This window comes from Adiantum capillus-veneris, chromosome 18, assembly GCF_014529385.1.
Source record: "Adiantum capillus-veneris isolate H3 chromosome 18, ASM1452938v2, whole genome shotgun sequence".
Taxonomy (NCBI): Eukaryota; Viridiplantae; Streptophyta; class Polypodiopsida; order Polypodiales; family Pteridaceae; genus Adiantum; species Adiantum capillus-veneris.
In genome coordinates, this window is record NC_140948.1 from 70,979,534 (window position 1) to 71,000,946 (window position 21,413).

Below are 21,413 nucleotides of genomic sequence, written 5' to 3' on the forward strand. Positions count from 1 at the left end.
GCAAAGGTCTAGTGTGCCAAATTTGTGGTAGCAATTGTAAAGCAAGACCAAGTATTGTGACAAAGGACATGATAGGAAAATGCTAAATTGTGCTCTCAAGGTGGCTAGTAAAAAGGCTTCAGGTGCATGACAAATTGCTTGACCTGGGGGCACAATGGGCGAGCTAATTTGGAAATGCAACAGAGTGGCGGAGGCCTTGGAATGGGGAGAGATAACGAGGTATTTTCACAAGTCTAAAACTCATTGTTCTTGGCTATCTAAGGAAACAAGTATCCTATTGAAAAGGAAAATTTTCACAAAGATAAATAACAAAGGACTACGTCGATCGAGCCATTTTTGGGACAGTAGCAGCAGAAGTTGGAAAGGACCACATCAAGTATCTACCTAGTTTCACCTCAATGGGACTGAAAGATTGTTGGTCAATAGAGCTTTAGAATGGCTAGACAGATTTAGCCTTCCTGCCTGCGGGTCCAAGTTCGAGTAGAAAGCATTTTCCCCCCTAAACAAGAAGTGAGGTACACGTTGACCGGAATCAAGGTTGGTGTCAATACTGAAGAACATCTCTTGCCCACAATGGTTGCATGTAATGAAGGTTTTTTTATGCAAGGTATGATGGGGAGCCTTGATGGCTGCTGTGAAGGTTCTAGTAGGATGCATTGGTCTAGAAAGATGCTCACAATGTAGAACAACTAGTGAGGACCTCCCTCACCTATTTAAAGAGTGCTTGAAAATCCATGGCCTTGCAAGGAAGATTTGCAAATGGATTCAAAAGACTTGGAAGATATGTTTCTTCAAGAAAAATTGTTTCCTGGGAGAGAAGGTGTTGAAAATCCAAGTGCTTCTCATTTATATGAAAATTGTTATATTCTGCTACTTCAGGCACGTACGGAAGTCCGGGAACTATTGAGACTTCAAGAATACTTTGGTAACGACCAGTTACACAAAAATTATACAAGAAAGTAGGGCATTGATTGTCTCCAATGGAAGAACTATAAAGAGAGTGGAATTGGAAAATTGGCACGGCAATATGACTTGAATGGCTGAGTGTATGGGTTCTTGCTCATGTCAAGAGTTGACACTTGTTCAACTAGTCTTGGCTTGGGTGTCCTTTTAATTATCATAGGGTGGCTCCCCTCTCAGCTGATGTATCACCAATGCATCTAGGAGATGCCATGGCTCAATACGAGCATGACTTGAATTTGTAATGTTTTGGTTATGCTAATATAATATGCTCACCATTATGAGTTCTGCAAATAAAATTTCAGTTCAATATGTCGTCCAAGTAGGTGGTTGTGTACCTCACGAGAAAAAAAGACTCAAATAAAGGTAAAAAAAAACTAGAATAGAATGTGAAAGGCAAGTTCACCATGCACGTACACTCCTTTAGGATAAAGCACACCTTGCCCAAAGGTTAAATTCCTTTCCTTTTTTTATTTCCTCCCGAAAGAGGGAGATCTTCTTCTTGGTCTTGATCCCCTTAACATTCCATGTTCGATAATCAACTCCTCCATTACTGATAGAGGGGACATGGACCTAGAACCTAAGGTAGTGCTAAATCGTCCTTCTGGGAGAGCTTTGGGAGTTAAGATCAAGTGGGGGACAAACATCTCACCATTGTCAACATCGATGGTCCCTGGAAAGCGAACAAAAGAGCAAGGCCCTGGGATGACTTGAATGAAGTTCAAGTGGAAGGAAAATGGATTTTGATGGGAGACTTCAATATGGTGGAGAAGAGAAAGGATTAAATATGTTCCTTGAGCATGCTTACGAGTTCAGAGAGACCTAGAAGGAGAAGATTGTGTGAGAAGTGGGCATTAATGGACTTGTAAGAGCTGGGTCAGTGGAATAGCACACCCGGATTCATGTATACCAGCCTGCAATATGCTGACACGGCATCTCGTCTGGATAGATGCTTTTGTTCCCATCAAGCTGACTGTGGTTGCTGCCATTTCTTAATTTGAAGGTGGTAATGTCACAATGCCGATCAGATCACCTACTGTTAAGCGTGAAATTCCAACAAACCAGGATAGAAGGTCACTGCCCTCAAGGCTCAAAGAAGCTATTAACAATAGGGGCTCACCTGTTCATAGACCCTCTATTCAAAAGCCTAGTAATGAAAGCTATTGGGAAACTCTGTAAAGATGTGGATCTAGTAATCCCTAAGACCTGGGATATTTTCACCAAGGCTTTACAAAAAGCAATCAAGACGGAGGGTCCTAGAAGTAAGAAACAGCACGAGGAGCTTGTTAAGAAAATTCCAGATGAAGTAGAGCTGGTAACCACCAAAAAACAAGAAGGGTTGGCTTCGGAAGCCGAGCACAAAAGGTGGCTTGAAGCAAAAGGCGACTTGATGGATCATCAGCTCAAGGAGGCGAAGAATGCCAAAATTTTGTCTAAAGAGACTTTCCTCTAGTCAGAGGAGGCTAATCAATCTCACTTTTTTAGGGTCCTCAAAGTGAAGAGAAATTGATGCATAGTTCACTCTTTATCCGTCGGGGAAAGGAAGGAGAGTAGGGACCCAAATGAAATGGCTCATATGATGCTTAACCACTTAAAACAGATTATTGGCCAACCTGAGGCTAATTACCTGAAAGTGGATGGGGCCAGAGCTGTTCTCTTGAAAAGCGTTATAAAAAAAACGATCTCACAGTATGACGCCAACATATTAGAGAACGCATTCTCTGAGGAGGAATGCACTCACACATTGCAAGCTTTGGGGAAAGAGAAGTCTCCATGGTGGGACGACATGACTACCAAATTCTTTGTAGAATTTTGGGAGGAGTTAAAGTCCCCAATTACGCAAATGGCTAATCAAGCTCTGGTCAATGGTGCGCTAGACTTGATCGTCAAAAGAGGCCTAATCAAACAAATTTCTAAACAAGTCTATTGCTCATAGCTAAAGCACTAGCGCCCAATAACAATGATGCCAGTGGTCTATAAGATAATCACCAAAACTATTTCTCTCATGCTTGCTCCTCTTCTTAACAAGGTAATTACCCCCCACTAGCATGGTTTTATTGAAGGAAGGTCTATCTACAACAACATTTTGGCAGCAATGATCGGCATAGAGTTTGCATCTTGCACTAAGCAAAAGTATATATTACTTCATTGGATTTAGATAAAGCATATGATAGGATCACATGGTCTTTTATCAAAGAGTTGTAGAATTCACTAAGCTTTGGACAGAGGATGTGTCGATTGGTTAGCACTTTGGGTGTTGGCAGTCAATCTAAGATACTATTTAATTAGCGGATTGTGGGGGCTTTTGAGGTAGAAAAATCTATCAAGTAAGGTTGCCAACTAGCTCCCCTCTTGTTTGCCATTGGATCTCTATCCTTGATGAAAATGCTAGAAGGCAGTGTTGCAAGAGGGGATATTGAAGGGCTATCCCTTCCAATAATGACCAACTTATGGTGAAGGTGTTTGCAAAATGATTCATTACTCTTTCTCAAAGCTTGTTTGCAGGCGATCAAGAAGGCTCTACAAAATGTGCAATTGTATGATATTGTGTGAGGGTCGAAGTGAAATACTGAAAAATCAAGATTGATCTCCCTATCAGAAGATGACTCGCTCGATCCGACATTGTGGTCCGGGGAGATTTTGTCCAAAGGGAAGGTGTTTAGACACCTCGAAGCCCCTTTGGGGTTGGATATATCCCACTAGAAAATATTCTCATGGGTGTTGGATAAGATAAGGAGCAAGTTACAAAGGTGGGATTATGTACTCCTCCGTTTTGGGAGTAGATTGTAAATGATCAACTTGTTTATGCTCCCATGCTTAGCATTCAATGGCCCGCTATTCAAGATAGCCAAATGCAACTGGAAGGAGTTCCTCTAGAAAAAAAACAATAAAGAGTCACTTCCTTGGCAATGGGTAAGCTGGGAGGCCATAGCGAGGCCGGTGGGGCAAGGCGGTCTTGACATTCTAAACCCTACTACTAACGTGAAATCCTAGTGTGCCAAGCTGGCAACTACAATCCCAAAGCAAGAGCAAGCCTGGGCTCTGATGACTAAGGCCATGATGGACAATGCTAAACTGTACTCGCAAGGTGGCCAATGGAAAGGGCTAGATCTACACGACAAGTTACTTGCCCCTCAATGGTCCTAACCTAAAGCTTGGGGGCTTAACTGCCAAGATGCCAGAAAGTGCAACAAAGCGGTAGTGACTTCCACAACTTGATGTCTCACTAGTCCCCTTGGTTTTCTAAGGTGAGAAGCATCTTATTGAACCCTTCTTGGAGGGAGGTAACCACAAAGATAAAAAACAAAGGACTTCATCGACTGAGCCAGTTTGGGACTTTAGTATCAACCACTGGAAAGGATAGGACCAACTAGCTTCCAAGTTCATGGTCAATGGGATAGAGATATTGCTGGTAAATAGAGTTTTAAAACCATTGATATGCTGCTACCTTCCATTCCACAAATTTAGATTTGATTGGAAAGCTTGGTGGTGGCCTATTGATAGACATTTCCATAAACCACACACCAGAGAGGCGTACAACACCCTCATGGATTCACGGGATTGGTTCTCCTCCTTGAACAAACAATGGGGCAAGTAATGGCCAGAGGCAAGATGGGTGACAATTGTTAATAACATACGGTGTCCAAGATGGCCACTTAGGATGAAGGTATTTATTTGGAAAGTGCTATGGGGGGCCTTGACAAGTGGGGTGAAGGTTCTAGCTAGAGGTATTGGGCCGGATAGATGCCCACAACGCAGATCTGCACAAGTGATAACCTACCCCATTTGTTCAAGGATTGTGCGCGGATATGAAGCCTAGTAGGGAATATTTGCAAGTGGATTCAAAAGACATGGAAGATTTGGTTCTACAAAAGCGATCTTTTTCTGGGGGGAAGGTGATTAGGAGCTAACTGCTTCTCATCAGTACACAAATTGTGAGGTTCTTTTACCTTAAACACGTATAGAAGGCCAGGAAATGGTTGACTATTTGAGAACCACATTGAAGTAGCAAGGTTTATCGAGATTATTCAAGAAAGCAAGGTAGCGATCATTGCCATTGGGAAAAGGAGAAACTGTGAAGTGTGGGACAAGGTGGTGACTGCAATATTTTTGGATGTGTGTAGGTAAGGATCTGCTGTTGGGCCAGACAAGACCGGAACCATTGCCATGGGGTGGCCCCCCTAATACCCGATATACGAGTGGTTACTGGAATATGTTGATAGTTGTTTTTCGGCTTTTCATAATTGCCATAGTAAGCTACCTCACCCTATCAAATCACTCAAACATTTTGGTTATCCCTACCATTTCACTGTACATAGGCATGTGTGAGTTAGGAGACTTTGCCCATATTTTCTTAAAAACCCTCAATTAGCTAGTCACTGGGCTAGTTGAGCTAAAAATTTTTTAAAAAAATATATATTATGGCCTCTTTGTGTGTAAATATTTCATTGTATATAGGGCCTAAATATAAGGATTTTTCATAATTAGTTTGGTATTTATTTAAATATTTATACTTAGGTGTGTGTTATTTACGCTATGTACATTGACTCACCACTACCACAATTTTTCTACCATACTCTTTATTCCATAAAGAAATAATTTCATGCAAGCTCCTTTTATTTTTGTTGTAACTCCATCCCAACAAAATCCAAAAAAACTAGTTTTATTTATGTGTATTTTTTTTTCACTATTGTGATTTTTTTCCTTCCTACATCTATTCTCTATTACTCTCATAAATTAGAACACCAAAAATATTCATCTTTTTATGGTAGACTTATAATGAGAGAGAATTGTTTTGACCCCTTTATATTTTTTCCACCTATATTATTTATATTTGACATGTACATATTTTTTTAGACCCCTAAATATTTGATTTCCTTAGTTGTACTATTCATTTATATCATGATCTCAACAATATCTTCAATTATAGACCTACCAAATAAGGTCAAGGGTATGTGGCATGTATGCATGCACTATGGAGGGCTCACTCTTGGAGGCATTCAAAAGAATCATCCAAAGAAGGACCCCACAAGGACTTTGTGCAGTGGAAAAAAACAGTCGGTTTTGCTGAATTTTTAAAGGTCACGTGCTCTCCAAATTTGAAAAGGTGATACAAACAAAAGTTGTAGCTCGTAGTCTGAAATTTTTCCTCAAGTTTTTCATATTTTTTTGAGCTACGAGCTGTGAGCTATGATTTTATTGGTGGACCCCAGTTTGCCCATGCCATGCTGCCACACTCCCTCTTCCACTTTATTAGTTTCCTCTTTCACACACACTTCTCCACTCATCATCCCTACCTCTCTCACCACTCCTCTCTGCACCCTACTCACCTTCTTCTCAACCTTGAAGAATAAGAGAAACCATGGTGAACTCATGTCTCCTACACACACTTCCATTCCAAAATGGGCCACCTCGTCTCATTTTTCCTCATCCATATTACCCATATCTATCAAAAAACCACAAAATTCAGCCTCTTCTCTTGAAAGACAACATCATGGTGATTGATTACCCATGCATATTCACTTACCTTGGCTTCCAAGGAAGGTCAAGAGTGGAGAAAAAACGTACCGTCAAAGCTAGTGGACCGTCAACAAGCGTCAAAATTGACCCTACTCAAGACACTTGGAGCATCAACATTGTAAGAAATCCATATTTTCTTACCTATTAAGAGTTTTTTCTTCCTTATTTGTATCCTACATAGATACTCCCATTGTAAATATCCAATTCCATTTGTAAATCAATAAAAAAACTAACTCTACTACTTTACTAACACTAACCTACTATGAAAAGTCCTATCACCTCCACTTCTCTCCTCTCTCTCTTCTTCATTTATCCCCACCAACTTCTTGATAATTCCAAGCAAAAGAAATAGATAAGTGCTGAAAATCTAACCCAACCATGGTTATAGGAGTAACCCAAGCCCTCTGCTATAAAAGGAGGGTGTAGCTAGCACAAAAAGGGGGGAGCCATAAGCAAGAGCACTATGCTATAGCTTGAGAAGCCAAGCTCAACCTCTCTAGAAGGAGCTCTTGAGTGGAAGCTTATTGTCTTATGTATATGCATGTGTTGTATTAGGGGTGATTAGCAAGGGAACTCTATGCCATTGTAAGAGAGAGTGATCATTCAATTGAGAGTAGGAAATCTATCATTTCTCCTACTAGTGTAAGCCCAACATTTGTTGAATCACGGAGGGTGGATTTGGACTAAGCTTGGATACTTTGTCTCTCTTCCAATGTGAAGTAATGGACAACAATGATGTGTAAGTTTCTTGGTGTTTTTTAAAGTTCTTGATAGCTTGTCTCTGGGTGTTGTCATCTATTTAGCCATAAATCCCACATACTGTAAGAGGGCGATAGGGTGGAGAGGACTTCCCTGGCCTTAAGACAGTGATTGGGGTGGATTTTCTTGTGATGTTTTGTGGTGTAATTTACTCAATCTATGTTGAACAAATACTAATCTCAGTTTGATTGGTCATGACAGATTTGTAAGAAGGTATTAATGCGACAAGCACCCCCTCCCCCTTCTCTCTCTTTCTTACATATATAATTGTTTTTGCTTGATCACTGCCGATACATTTCAAAGCAGCCCGAGCACTATCTCTCTCTCTCTCTCTCTCTCTCTCTCTCTCTCTCTCTCTCTCTCTCTCTCTACACATCCTAGTTCGCATCCAAAACTAGGTGGTGCCCCAAATTTGTGTAGGGTTAGGTTGTGGGTTTGTGTGTGTGTTTGTTGTTTTTTTCCAACCCCAACCCAATTGAGCAGCACGGGAGCCTAGAAGAGTGCTTAGAGGCCACTCTTCTTGTTGCCCGCCCCGGACCGCCTCAACGTCATGGTTTGTCATGAGCATGACTTGTATCTGATATTCTTTTGGGTTGCTAATATAATATACTAAAGTTTAAGAGTTTTGCCACAAAAAAAAAGATAAAAGACATCTTTTTTTTTGCCAAACTCACAATGGTGAGGGGGTAAATGTATTAAAATCAAGAGCTATACAAAGTAGCCTCAAGCTCCTAATGAGCCTTGAGGTATCTCTGGATCACTCCAAATATTACAATGGGTGAGCCCAAAATTAGCCAAAAACCATTATTACTTACTCCTTGCAGTATAGGAAGTGGCCCGATTTCACTCGTCCAAGTTCCTCCTTTTTCCAAGGACAAGATTCTTTTCCCTAATTTCTTGAATACTCTCCGTAAATCTTGCTATAGATAGGTCATTTTTAAACACCTAATGATTTCTGGCCTTCCATTCATGCTAAAAAAATTTGCACAGAAATTAACAATAGTTGACTGTTCATCACCCTCCCTTAAAAAAACAAACCTTTCTTGTATAACCCTATTTTACATGTTCTTTGAACCCATTTGCATAGCCTCCCTACAAGGCCACTAATAGTAGACACTCCTTGAACAAGTGGGGGAGGTCCTCACTTTGCACCCCAAACACCTATCTAAGCTAATACCTATCGCCAAAATCTTCATGCTTGTCAGCAGATCCCTCCACATCACTTTCCACAAGAATACCTTCATCGCGAAGGGTTTCATATTCATGTAGTCACGGGTTTTTTTGGTGATCACATTGTCAATTATCAAAATTCTCAATTCCCAACTATTTACATACACAAAAAATGACAATGTGACATGAAGGGAACCTAGCGAGCCGGTTAGTTTTTCCCGTCGGTACAATAGCCTAGCCCATTGATCCTTGTTGGGCTACTCAAGCAGCTCGCCAAGCAGCACATCTAACCAGCCCAATGCTCTGCCCGACGGGCCCCCTCGGTACTAGATAAGGGGGACCCCTCCTCCTCACAATTTCCAAGCTTTGTGAATTCTCAATCTCTACGAAGCTCTCCCAGATTTCCCCAAGCCCTCCCAAGACAAATACAAATTAACAGTACAGTACCTAAATTTTATGTATTTTATGGTATGATTAATGTTTTTTATATGTTTGTTATAATTTTTAAAGTGTGCCAATCTTGCCTTTCATGTCAACATCGGTCCTATTGCTGGATTGGAAGTGTTGTTGTTGTGAAAGTTCCAAGGATTTCAAATCCATGTAGTCACGGTTATTTTATTATCACGCCATTCATTACCAAAATTATCAATTCACAACTCTTCACATTCACAAAAAATGACGATGTGACCTAAAGGGAACCTGGTAGGTCGGTTGGATTTTCCTATCGTTACAAGCAAATAGCCTGTCAGGCCACTGCAGAATACTTGCACATCTCGATGGGCCCGATACTTAGCTTGATGTCCCCCTTGGGTCTATATAACGGAGTCTTGGGGGGGGGCTTTCTCCTCAGAATTCCCAAGCTTTCCAGCCTTCAGAATTGCCAAGCTATCCTAAGCTCAATCAAGCTTTCCCAAGCCCTCACAAGCTAGATAAAAATTAATGATATAATCCTTACCTTAATTTCATGTATTTTTGGTGTGATTAACTCGGTACAAATTTTTGCTCTAATGTTTTTATAATTTTTTTCTAATTTTTAAGGTCTGTCAATCTTGCCTTTCATGTCGACATTGGTCTTATGGTTGTACCATAAGTGTTGTTGTGAAATGCTAGACCAGCACTCACTCACGGATTGTAAGTAGTTAATCAATTTTTTCCAGCATCGAGGATCGGCAGTGTCATCATGCAAATTGGTGAAATTACTTTGTATTACAACATGAACACTATTTTCACTTTGAAATCGATTCTACTTTGGACCGAAGTGTTGTTGTTGAACATGGTTGGCTACATTTGAGTTATGGATATTTCTATTAGTCTTGTCATTGGCATCAATTCTATTATTGGAATGGGAGTGTCATTGTAAAGGTTGAAAACATGTTAGCGTGACATGCTTTTTGCTATCCTGGACAGTGCTAGCTAGCACAATTTTGACATATGCTAACTAGTACAATAACACGAGCTAGATCCCTAAGATCTATGACGTTTGATTTATCAAAAGAAAGCTCCTAAGACAAGGAATTCAAATGTACAAACTCCAATAAATTTTGATATTATTTGTAAAAATATTATCGTGCGTACAAGTTGTTTTTTAAAATGCTAACTAGCACAAAAAGCATGTCATTTTAGCATGCTTTTACCCTATAAGCTAATATACTTCTTTCTATGTCTTGTGTGTGATCTATATATACATGCTTTTAGGCTAGTTCTGTGTTGCTTTTGGCATCAGCTCTACTATTAAACTAGATTATTTGTTAGTGTCATTGAATGATGCTTTGCATTTTAGGCTAGTTCAGTGTTGCTTTTGGCATCGGATCTACTATTGGGATGGAGTTATTGTTAGTTTCATTGAATGATGCCCTGCTTTTTAGGCTAGTGCAGTGTGCTACTTTTGGCATCAGCTCTACTATTGGACTAGAGTTGTCGTTAGTTTCACTGATTGATGCCTTGCTTTTTAGACTAGTTTAGTGTTTTTGACATCAACTCTACTATTGGGCTAGAGTTGTCATTAGTCTCATTGAATGATGCCCTGCTTTTTAGGCTAGTTAAGTGTGCTCTGGGCATCAGCTCTAATATTGGGTTGGAGTTGTCCTTAGTCCGATTGAATGATGCCTTGCTTTTTAGAATAGGTCAATGTTTCTCTCAACATCAGATCTACTACTGAGCTGGAATTGTCGCTAGTCTTATTGAGTCTGAAAGCAAGGGATGGCGTATAATATTAGTTTTCCTTGACAGTATCTTTGCAATGCAATTTATCAAAGTCCCAAAAGAAATCACTTATCATGTTGTATATCATTGGATACATCTTGGGAAGAAGAACATAAAAAAGAAACTCTGACAAGTTTTGACACAAACTACAAAAATTTTACCGGTCCCCATTTTTTCATTAATACCAATAAGGTGGAAAACAAATTGGTCCTTTTTTTAGAAAGCTGAAGACCATGGTGAGAAGAACAGGTCCTCAGTGAATATTCAAGAAATAAATGTGACAAACACTGTTGCAGAGGATGACAGTCTAGTGTCAGGAGACATCTACTTCTTGAAGAATACAATGGACTCAGCTCTTCTTACAGCATCTGATGGAAATGCACTGAGTGATTGGATTATAGACTCAGGGGCATCACTTCATGTGTCTCCAAACAAGGAGTGGTTTACCTCTTATGTGACCACTAAAGATCATGTTCGGCTAGGCAATGGGAAGACATGTGAGATCTTAGGTGTTGGAGATGTTCAATTGACGTTTCAGAATGGCTCTTCTTTCACGCTGAAGAATGTGAGACATGTTCCCGCAATTACAAAGAGCTTGATCAGCACAGATTTACTTGATGATGTTGGCTACGTCACCACTTTTGGACAGAAAATGTGGAAGATATCCAAGGGTTCTATGACAGTAGCACATGGAGTAAAGTTTGGAGGACTTTACATGATTTATGTATCAAATGTCTCTAAAAATGTAATCAATGTAACCGAGCAGCCGAACGTTTCTTTGTGGCATAGCCAGTTAGGACATATGTCCAAGAAAGGAATGGACATCTTGTCTCGTTCTGGTTATTTGCCTGGATTTTCATTTAATGATTTTGAATTCTATGAACATTGTCTGTATGGTAAGCAAACACAGCAGCCACATAAGCATAGAAGCAGTAGAAGAGATACACAGTTGGCACTTGTTCATAGTGATTTGTGTGGACCTATGCCTAACCTATCTCTAGGGGGAGCTTCTTACTTTATGACATTTATAGATGATTACTCGAGGAAAGTATGGGTTTACTTTCTCAAGCACAAGGATGAAGCGTTTAGTGTTTTCAAAACGTTTGTGACACTTGTGGAGAATCAGAGTGGCAAGAAGCTTAAATGCTTACGCACTGACAATGGTGGAGAGTATGTTTCAAAGGCCTTTCAAGACTTTTGTGAGTCAAAAGGTATAAAACGTGAACTTACTGCTCCTTACAATCCTCCTCAAAATGGTGTTGCTGAGAGGATGAATAGGACCATACAAGAGAAGGTCAAAAGTATGTTGTCTAATGCACAGCTGCCAAATGGGTTTTGGGCTGAAGCTGTATCAACAGCTGTTCATCTTGTAAATAGATCTTCTAGCAAGGTTTTGCAGAAGGATTCAGTGCCAAAGATGGTATGGTCAGGCAAAATGCCCTCATACAAGCATCTCAGAGTCTTTGGCTGTGAGGCATATACTCACGGTCCAAAGGAATTTAGGAACAAACTTGAGCCAAAGAGTAGAAAGTGCATCTTTCTAGGCTATGGTAATTCTAGTGAGATGGGGTACAGACTTTGGGATCCCAAATCCAGAAAGTTTGTCCGCAGCAATGATGTTCACTTTAATGAATCCAAATATCATTCTAAACCAGAGAGGGTTGAGGAGATTACAAGAGTTGTCTTCCAAGAAGATGGACCTGCACGTGCAAGACAAAATGTCAGGGCTCAAGAGGAGCAAGGGTAGGATAGAGTGGAACCACAGGTTGTGGCTGAGCCTGAGCCACCTATTGTGCATAGATCTGGATGTGTCACGCGACCTCCTGATAGGTTTGTTCCATCTATGAACTATGTCATGTTGACTGATTGCAATGAGCCTTCATGTTACAAGGAAGCAGTACAAATGAAGGACTCCGGGAATTGGCAATTGGCCATGCAGTCAGAGATGTCAGCTCTGCATAAAAACAAGACATGGAAGCTAGTTAAATTACCACAGGGAAAAAAGGCTCTACCTTGTAAATGGGTTTACAGGTATAAGATCACCGCTCATGATAGTCAGCCAAAGTACAAAGCAAGGCTTGTTCCCAAGGGCTTTAAGCAAGAACAAGGCATTGAATTTGATGAAGTCTTCTCTCCGGTGGTCAAGATGACTACATTGAGATGCTTTCTTGCATTGGTTGCCATATTAGATTTGGTGTTGCACCAAATGGATGTCAAGACAGCGTTCTTGAATGGTGATTTAGATGTGGAAATTTACATGCAGCAGCCAGAAGGGTTTGTTGAGAAAGGCAAGGAAGATTGGGTATGCCAGTTGTTAAAGAGTCTTTATGGCTTAAAACAATCACCGAGGGCATGGTACCATAAATTCCACAAGTTTATGCTTTCTCAAGGCTACAAACGTAGTGAGTTCGATCACTGTCTATATACAAAGAAGGCTAAGGATGGTAGTTGGCTGATCCTTATTTTGTATGTGGATGACATGTTGATTGCTGGCAAGCACTTGGAAGAAATTTCAGCTTTGAAGTCAAAGATGGCAAAATCGTTTGACATGAAAGACATGGGTGAGGCAAGTCATATACTTGGTATGCGCATTGAGAGAGACAGATCAAAGAAGTTGATTTGGTTATCTCAAACAGAGTATATTGACAAGGTTTTGCAACGTTTCAATATGGAGAAGGGAAAGGCACTGAGTGTTCCATTGCCACCATATGTGAAACTTAGCAAACAAGATTGTCCTGTGTCTGAGGAAGAATAGGCTGAAATGGATAAGATTCCATATGCGTCTGCAGTGGGTAGTTTGATGTATGCAATGATTGCTACTCGCCCAGACATTGCATTTGCAGTGGGAGTAGTAAATCGATACATGTCAAACCCAGGCAAGAAACATTGGGAGGCAGTGAAATGAATATTGAGATACCTGAAAGCTACAAAGAGTATGCGTATATGCTATGGGAGTTAGGAGCTAAGTGTAAAGGGTTTTACAGACTCAGATTATGCAGGTGACTTAGACAACCGAAGGTCTACGTCAGGGTATGTCTTTACATTGGCTAGTGGAGCAGTATCATGGCGTTCTAGATTACAAGATTGTGTTACTCAGTCTACTACAGAGGTTGAATATGTTGCAGCATCAGAGGCATGCAAAGAATCAATTTGGCTTAATCGACTAGTAACAGATTTGGGAATCAAAGAAGAGATACCTGTGTTATATTGTGATAGTCAAAGTGCTATACAATTGGCTCGCAATCCAGTTTATCACTCAAAGACAAAGCATGTGGATGTGAAGTATCATTTCATCAGGGAAATGCTCAAGGATAAGCAACTTCAGCTTGTCAAAGTTCACACCACATAAAATCCTGCTGATCTACTTACAAAAGGACTTCCCTCAGAGAGCTTTGCGCATTTTCGCAAGCAGTTAGGTGTAGGGTAGTACATCACTTCTCTACATCTCTTGTATATTAGCTTGTATAGTAGCTTCTCTCACACTTAAAGTACCACATTGGACTTTAAGTGGGAGGTTGTTGGGGTATAAAGCCCAATGTGGTCGCCCAGGTAAGTGGGCGGGCCGCCAGGTATGTAAAAATATTCTTTTGTAAAAACCTAATAAGAACTCACTATGCTCTACACATTATAGTAGAGCGAGTTCACCATGTCGTCGTGCTCTTCTTCTCGCACTCTCTCTCGCGTCGCACTTCCGCTCGTACTCCTTCAAAAAACACTTCCTCTCACTCTGTGTGTGTGTGTGTGTGTGTGTGTTCCTCTTTCAAACCCAACAAACACTCATAAACTCTATCTTTCTCTCTCTCTCTCTCTCCTCTCTCTCTCTCTCTCTCTCTCTCTCTCTCTCTCTCTCTCTCTCTCTCTCTCTCTCTCTCTCTACATCAACAAACTCTCTGGAAATACTTCTCTTGGTGGATAGAAGTGGTTTGAAATGAGTACCGAGGTGGATTCCTCTATGTGCTGTTTTGAGTTGATTGAAAACGCTTGAAGGAGCTTTGCACCTTGGTTGCAAAGGTCGTCTCGGAGGTTAGGTCTCTCTCTCTCTCTCTCTCTCTCTCTCTCTCTCTCTCTCTCTCTCTCTATCTCTCTCTCTCTATTTCTATCTATCTCTCTCTCTCACATCATGAATCCAAGTGTGCATTTGTTACCATAAATAGTACACGTATTTTTCGGTTGTAAAAAACTATTTATTGTGGTCGTACCAGCCATTTATTTCATGTCGGCGTGCTTCGTTAAAAACGCTAACGGTAAAGTCTATTATTGTATGAAAAGGGGAGAGAGAGAGAGAGAGAGAGAGAGAGAGAGCGAGAGAGAGCGAGTTAGAAAGGCCTCTGCCTCCTAGAAGGTGCATTAATCAAAAGCGCGAAGACCACCAACAACATTCCCAGTCCTTGAATCTCTACTCCAAGAGCAATATCTAATGCTAACTGTAAAGTCTATTATTGTATGAAAAGGGGGGGGAGAGAGAGAGAGAGAGAGAGAGAGAGAGAGAGAGAGAGAGAGAGAGAGAGAGAGAGAGAGAGAGAGAGAGAGAGAGAGAGAGAGAGAGAGAGAGTTAAAAAGGCCTCTGCCTCCTAGAAGGTACATTAATCAAAAGCATGAAGACCACCAACAACATTCCCAGTCCTTGAATCTCTACTCCAAGAGCAATGTCTAGTCCTGGCAAAGGTAAAGGCAATCTCTTCACTTTCATTTGGTCCATAGTCTAGTTGTGTCTAGGAATTTTGCTTCAAAATGTAAAAGACCATTTAACATTTCACCAACCAAAATTGGATCACGACACGCCAGTAGTGTTTTGAAGGTTTGTTTATGTACCTTGCGCGCCGTGATCCACTCAGTGAAATTGTACAAAGGCTTTTTTTTTGAGTATAAATTTTTTTGATGTTTTGGTAGCTATTACTTAGTATCAAAGCCAATCAAGTGGATCACGGCGCGCCAGTAGTATTGTGGAGTTTTGTTTATGTGTTCCGCACGTCGTGATCCACTTGATTGGCTTTTGCTCTTCACAACTATAAAGCTATTTTGCGTTCTATCAAAGGATGCACACATGCTAATCATCTTGTGTTATTGTGTAAATGATTAGTTGGAAATAATTGTGAGATACCTACCTATTGTTTGTTCAATACTTGTATGATTATGTGGTGTTATTCTTGTTATTTATGTTTGAAGAAACTTATATTTCTCATTATGAAATAAATGGCAGGATTACGAACTCATAGGAAGAAGAGGCAAAAAAAATAGATCCCGAGTGCATCGTTGGCCAAGAAAACGTTCCGAGAAGAATGCCGGAACTGTTAAAAACTTCAATGAAGAGGAATGTAGACTTCACAGAACCACATTGATAAATCTGGTGCATAGCCCGCCATGAGTTTTGAGGATCTTGCCATGAGTTTGGAGGAGCCTGATACTAATCCATCCGTCGATATGGAGTCCCCTTGTACTCCAAAATTTACTCTATTGAACTCACTTAAGAGAGATGTGGAATTTTCAGCACCTACTGTGCAGAGTGCCCAATGTGTTGCAACAATCCCAAAGAAAAAGAGGCAGTTATTTATGAAGACCCTACAGTGATTGATGAAAGGCTTTTAGATTTTGCAGTTTCGTTTGGGGATGGTGATAAGTTTGACTTGGTCTCTTGCATTTTTAATGCTCCATTTAATCTTGATGTGTCTATAGCTGAACAGAGTAAACACTTGAAGCTGGAATGAGAGAAGTTTGAGCTTCACACTCAAGAGGGGAGGGTTAATGTTGGTGAAATGGTGGTAGTTCATTTTAAAAGACTGTGATCCTAAAAGACAATCTTACAAGAAGTATAATCAGTTGTCTCTTATGTACAGACCCCATTGGTGCAACTTACATGAACGGGAGTGCAAGCTGGTTCAAGAATCCTTTGGATTTCTAATATTTTTAAATGGATTATTTACAAGTCTTATGAAAGATCCTAAGGAGGTCATGGAGGAACAAGATTTACCAGCATATGAAAAAGAGAAAAAAGATGAGGAATATATTGAAGTGACGGAGATAGAGAAGTCCATGTATCTTGAAGAAGAAGCAAAACAGGTGGAACGAAGCAATCTTCTCTCAGCGAAAACCTCACATATCAAGCTACCTCTAGATGTGTCACGTTTCAATGAGCGGCAAGCCACCATAATGCTACCAGAAGTGCCAGAGTTTAAATTTGGAGATAGGTCATACATTTTACTTCATGATATACAAAGTCTTTTTTGTTTGCGGGAGAACTTTGCACTGGCCACTATGTACAAGTATCAGGAGGAGAGGAATGGATTTGTTTCAGATGACAGTAGTGATGATGAGGCAATGGAGATCTCCAGTAACCCACTGGACTGCCTTAAACTCTGCTTTGAAAAGGTAGAAAAGTATAAAGAAATCCTTCCTGATGAAGCCACATTTCAAACTATTCAAAATAATCTCTAGAATTGGTTTAAGCGACCAGCCCAGGAGTCAACCAGATCAGTCAACCTATGGAAGGATGAGCTCTTTTTGCAAGATGAGAGTTTCATGGTATAAAATCCTTGCCCCCCCTCCCCATCTCTGTCTCTCTCTTTCTCACACACATACAGAAACACCTTTTGTTTACAGTCATGGATTGCTGAAAAGGATGACTTTCTTCGTCGTCAAAGAAAACAGTTCTGTGGTTGGGATGCAGCTCTAGGAAAATATCTTCCTAGTTTATGCGAGGCACCCATCCTAATCTTCCACAAAGGAATGTCACAAGAGGGGAATACTGCAACCTATTCTTTCAAGACATTATCTCGCTTCTAAAGTGGTCCAATGCTACCAAAAAATGCTGACAAAGTTATCCTCATCGACAGGCATTATCTCTAGGGAAAGAAAACCCTATTGAACTCTTAGAGTATGGCAAACATTTAATGATCAGATACAAGGACAAGGTTCCAAATGATATTTGCAAATCATCAAAAGGTTGAAATAGTTGTGGTACATATTGAATTTAATTATGCAGGCATTTTTGGTACATCCGATCATCTAAACTCTAATTCTCTTGTTCCACCGATGATTGGCATATTGCATTGTCTCCCTCCACCTCATTTGACTTTCAAGAGCACTTGAGTTGTTGAATGCGTCTACTCGCTTTCTTTTCTGAAGTTGCAAATGTTTGATTGCCTGTACGATTGCTGAAGAGGCCAATACTTGCCTTTTCTGCATGCGATAAATGATTCTACGAAACCACTGAAATAACTCCTTCAGGCTGTTTGCATTATTTTGAGAGTCTCCATGCTATGTGTGTCTAAAGTAGGCATTTCTAGCCATGTAATGAGATTTCTCCAGGCCCTGGGTGTTCCATATACCTGGATTCCCATTCTTTTGGATGAAGTATGAAAAATGATTAAAAATAATGTGCTGCAAAACAAGAAATTTATTTAGAAATTTAAACACAAACTTAGTACTAAGACTATTTAAGGTGCTTTGAAATTACCATGTAATGAGTGATTTGAGTGTCAGTCCATGCTGTCTTCAAGGATTTTTCTAGTAGTTGGAGGTTCTGTTTAAACTTGCTGAGATTATCATGCGACCAATCATCATTGTCCTACATTTGAAATAACGTGTCAATGGAACGCCACACGTCACCCTTTGCATTGCAAGTTGTTGGCTCTTGGTCTTTCACTGCTAAATGAAGTTTTTTCTAATGCATATACTCAACTTTGCTAATGTAGGTAGAGTGATATACCCTCCCTCGCTTTGTTAGCTTCACATTTTTCATACCTTGAGTTTTAGATAGAAAACGACGTGCATTGACCCCGCCTATGGATGGCTTGCAGGGTACATCTTTCTCATTGGTTGACCTTTTTTCGTCCCGCTGGATTTTCACATTACCCCCATGTAGACCAATATCTGACAAAACTAGTTCCAAAGCCTCTAGAGCGACTTGTCGTTCAGCTGACTTTTTTATTTTCCAAGCAAACCCAATGTACATATATACCAACTTCTCTACAATTTAGCAAAGACCATGCATTGTATAAATATGGACATTAGCAAGTGGTATGTCTAGAACTAGTCGAAAATTGGAGTCTTGATTGTGACGAGTAGGAGCCTTTCGCCACCACTTTGGGTCCATCACCTTTGCAGGCTCCATGCAATACAAGCATGGAGACTTTTCCATGGCACCCAATCCACAATTATACATACACTTCAGTGTTTTGAGATCACCTGCAAGATGCCATTGAACTTGAAAAGTCTCCTCTCCCATGTACAGCCACTACCTCTCCTTGATTCATTTGCCTATCAATGATATCTGGAATAGGAGTTTAAAGGAACACCCAAAATAAAATGTCATGGTCTTCTTTCTTTACTTTCAAGATTAATCCTTTTGAGATACAAAAAATAAATCTAAAGTTTAGGTACAATCGAGGGCTTGCTAGAGCTGCAAAATTGGAAATAACTGGATTACCTGAAATGCACCAAGCCACCATATGTTTGTTTTTGATTGAACAATAGAGTATGAAGGGTCATCAGTGGGACATTTGTAAAGATCCCTATTCATTAATGTGATTGTAACTCGCTCTGGCTTCTTCTCTTTAAGAATCTCACACTCATCTAGCTTCAAAACAAAATGTAGAACGCCACCTGTCTCTTCGAATGTGATATTATAGAACTCTACCATTCTAGTTTGCAACAAAGTCAGGTCCATGAAGATATTGTTGTACTCATCATAAGTGACAGTAGTTCCTTGTGAGCTATAAATATCTTGAATATGAAATGGACATCCAATGAAGTCGGTCTATTCATTATTGAGCTGGAGTCTCTCTGTAGTGTTTGGAAAAGCTTAGACTTTATTCCCTTCTTCACAAACATGGAAGAGATAGACTGTTGAATAACTGAGTAACCTCTTTCACTATCGCCAAGGGAGTCCAATGTACCATGTATTTGCTTGGCAAGCACTGCATTCTTTTCAATGAATCTATCAACGACATCCTGTTGCTAAACCTTAAACTTTTTGTCATGCATTATATCCTTTGCAAGACCACTAATTATCAATGGCTTTAACTGCTTTCCTACATTGGCCTTTGGGTCTATGTTTTTTTTGTCTGGATAGACAGAATCTCTACAAACAAAGCATAACTAACATAAGCAGAAACTTAGATTAGTTTAAATTAATTAGACAGTTTACAATGCTCACCTCAATGCTTGGATTCTTTTGTTAAGGCCGCCAGAGCCTACCTTCAACGTTTCAAGATTCCGTAGTTTCTTCTTTCGCACACGAGTGCCTAACATTGTGTCTTTGTTTTGTAATGACCGTACCTTTGTTCGCAAGACCTTTGATTCTTGTGTGTGTTGCATTACAGTCTTTTGGTCCTCATAATGCATGTTCAAAAGTCTTCGAATCTCATTTGCTTGGTGCTTCACCATGTCTTTATAAGTTTCTGATTTGTTGTTTAGAGCTTTACAATAGCCAAGCAATCCATTCTCTCCATTACCTGCAAGGGTCAATAAGTTAGTGGGATTTGAAAATGGAGGGAAAGCATTGGTCATGGGATTCAATGGATAGAGTGAGCCTTTTGTCCAAATATCTAGGTGTTTTGCTCCCTCTGCTCTGAGTCTCTCTGTCAACATCGATGTCACTTTGATGTTAGTTTTGCCTCGCTTACACAGTGGCATATATTGGGGATCCAGGTCAATGTGTAGATGATAGAAGGGTCTTTTAAGGAGGACATTTGTGGGGGTGGAAGAAGAAGCCATGTATGCAACAATGCAAGAAAGGGAGGATTTCTTTGAGATCAGCGCACAAACAGTGATAGAGTAAGGAGAGAGCAGGTTTGGAAGGATACGTCCTATTTCCTTTAGTCATACATTCCACGAACAAGAAACTCCCTCCAATTCTAGGATGTTCATTAAATGCAACTGAAAACGATTTATTCTTCAATCGTCATGGCCGTTATGACACTGTGGCAAGAATCTACTTGTAAGTGCACTTTTTGAATGGTTATTCCAAGTTTACAATTGCTTTTACCACACCTATTTTCTAGAGAGAGAAATTCAAAATTCTGTTTTTCTTAGAAGGCCCTCCAAATGACCTCAAAAATTTCCTAATGTGATCTACTACCACGGCCTTTTACCTTCTTTACAAGTTATTCTCTACTTCCTCAATTAGAACTCAAGCATGTTGAAGACAGGGGTGATGAAATGGATAATTGAGCTTCAAGAGTTTCAAATGTCATTTATGGTCAAGCCTAAGCACTAGAGCTACTTGAAAATATCTTCTTACGTATAAAGAGACTCCACTTTTGATCAAAGAGGAAGCCATGAAGCAAGAAAGAGTGAGAATACAACTTGAAAATGCATGCTTTATGTATTTTGATAGCTCATATAGAAGAAGTCATGATGCAGCATCTGGAGGCATTGTAATTTATGATCCCAAAGGAGTTTCGATTAGAAAGCAAGTCCTAAATCTTGATGCAAAAAGCAACAATGAGACTGAATACATTGCTCTTCAAAGTGGTTTACATATGTGTTTACAACTTGGAATCTATCATTTACAAATAAGGGGTGATGCTTTGCTAGTGGTTAAGCAAGTTTTGGGAGTGTGTGAAAACAAAAATCCAAAATTGAAGGGCCTTTTCTGCAAGTGAAGCAATTAGTGAAACAATTTGAGGATTGGAGCACCATGCATGTTGATAGGTCTCAAAATGAAGAAGCTAATAATGCTGCACAGGAAATGATTACTGGAGTGTTTATCGTTAAAGCTGATGAGGCTATGTATCATGGAAGAGAAACCTTGTTAAAAGAAGAAGATATTTTCCAAACATATCTTCTACCACAAGACATTC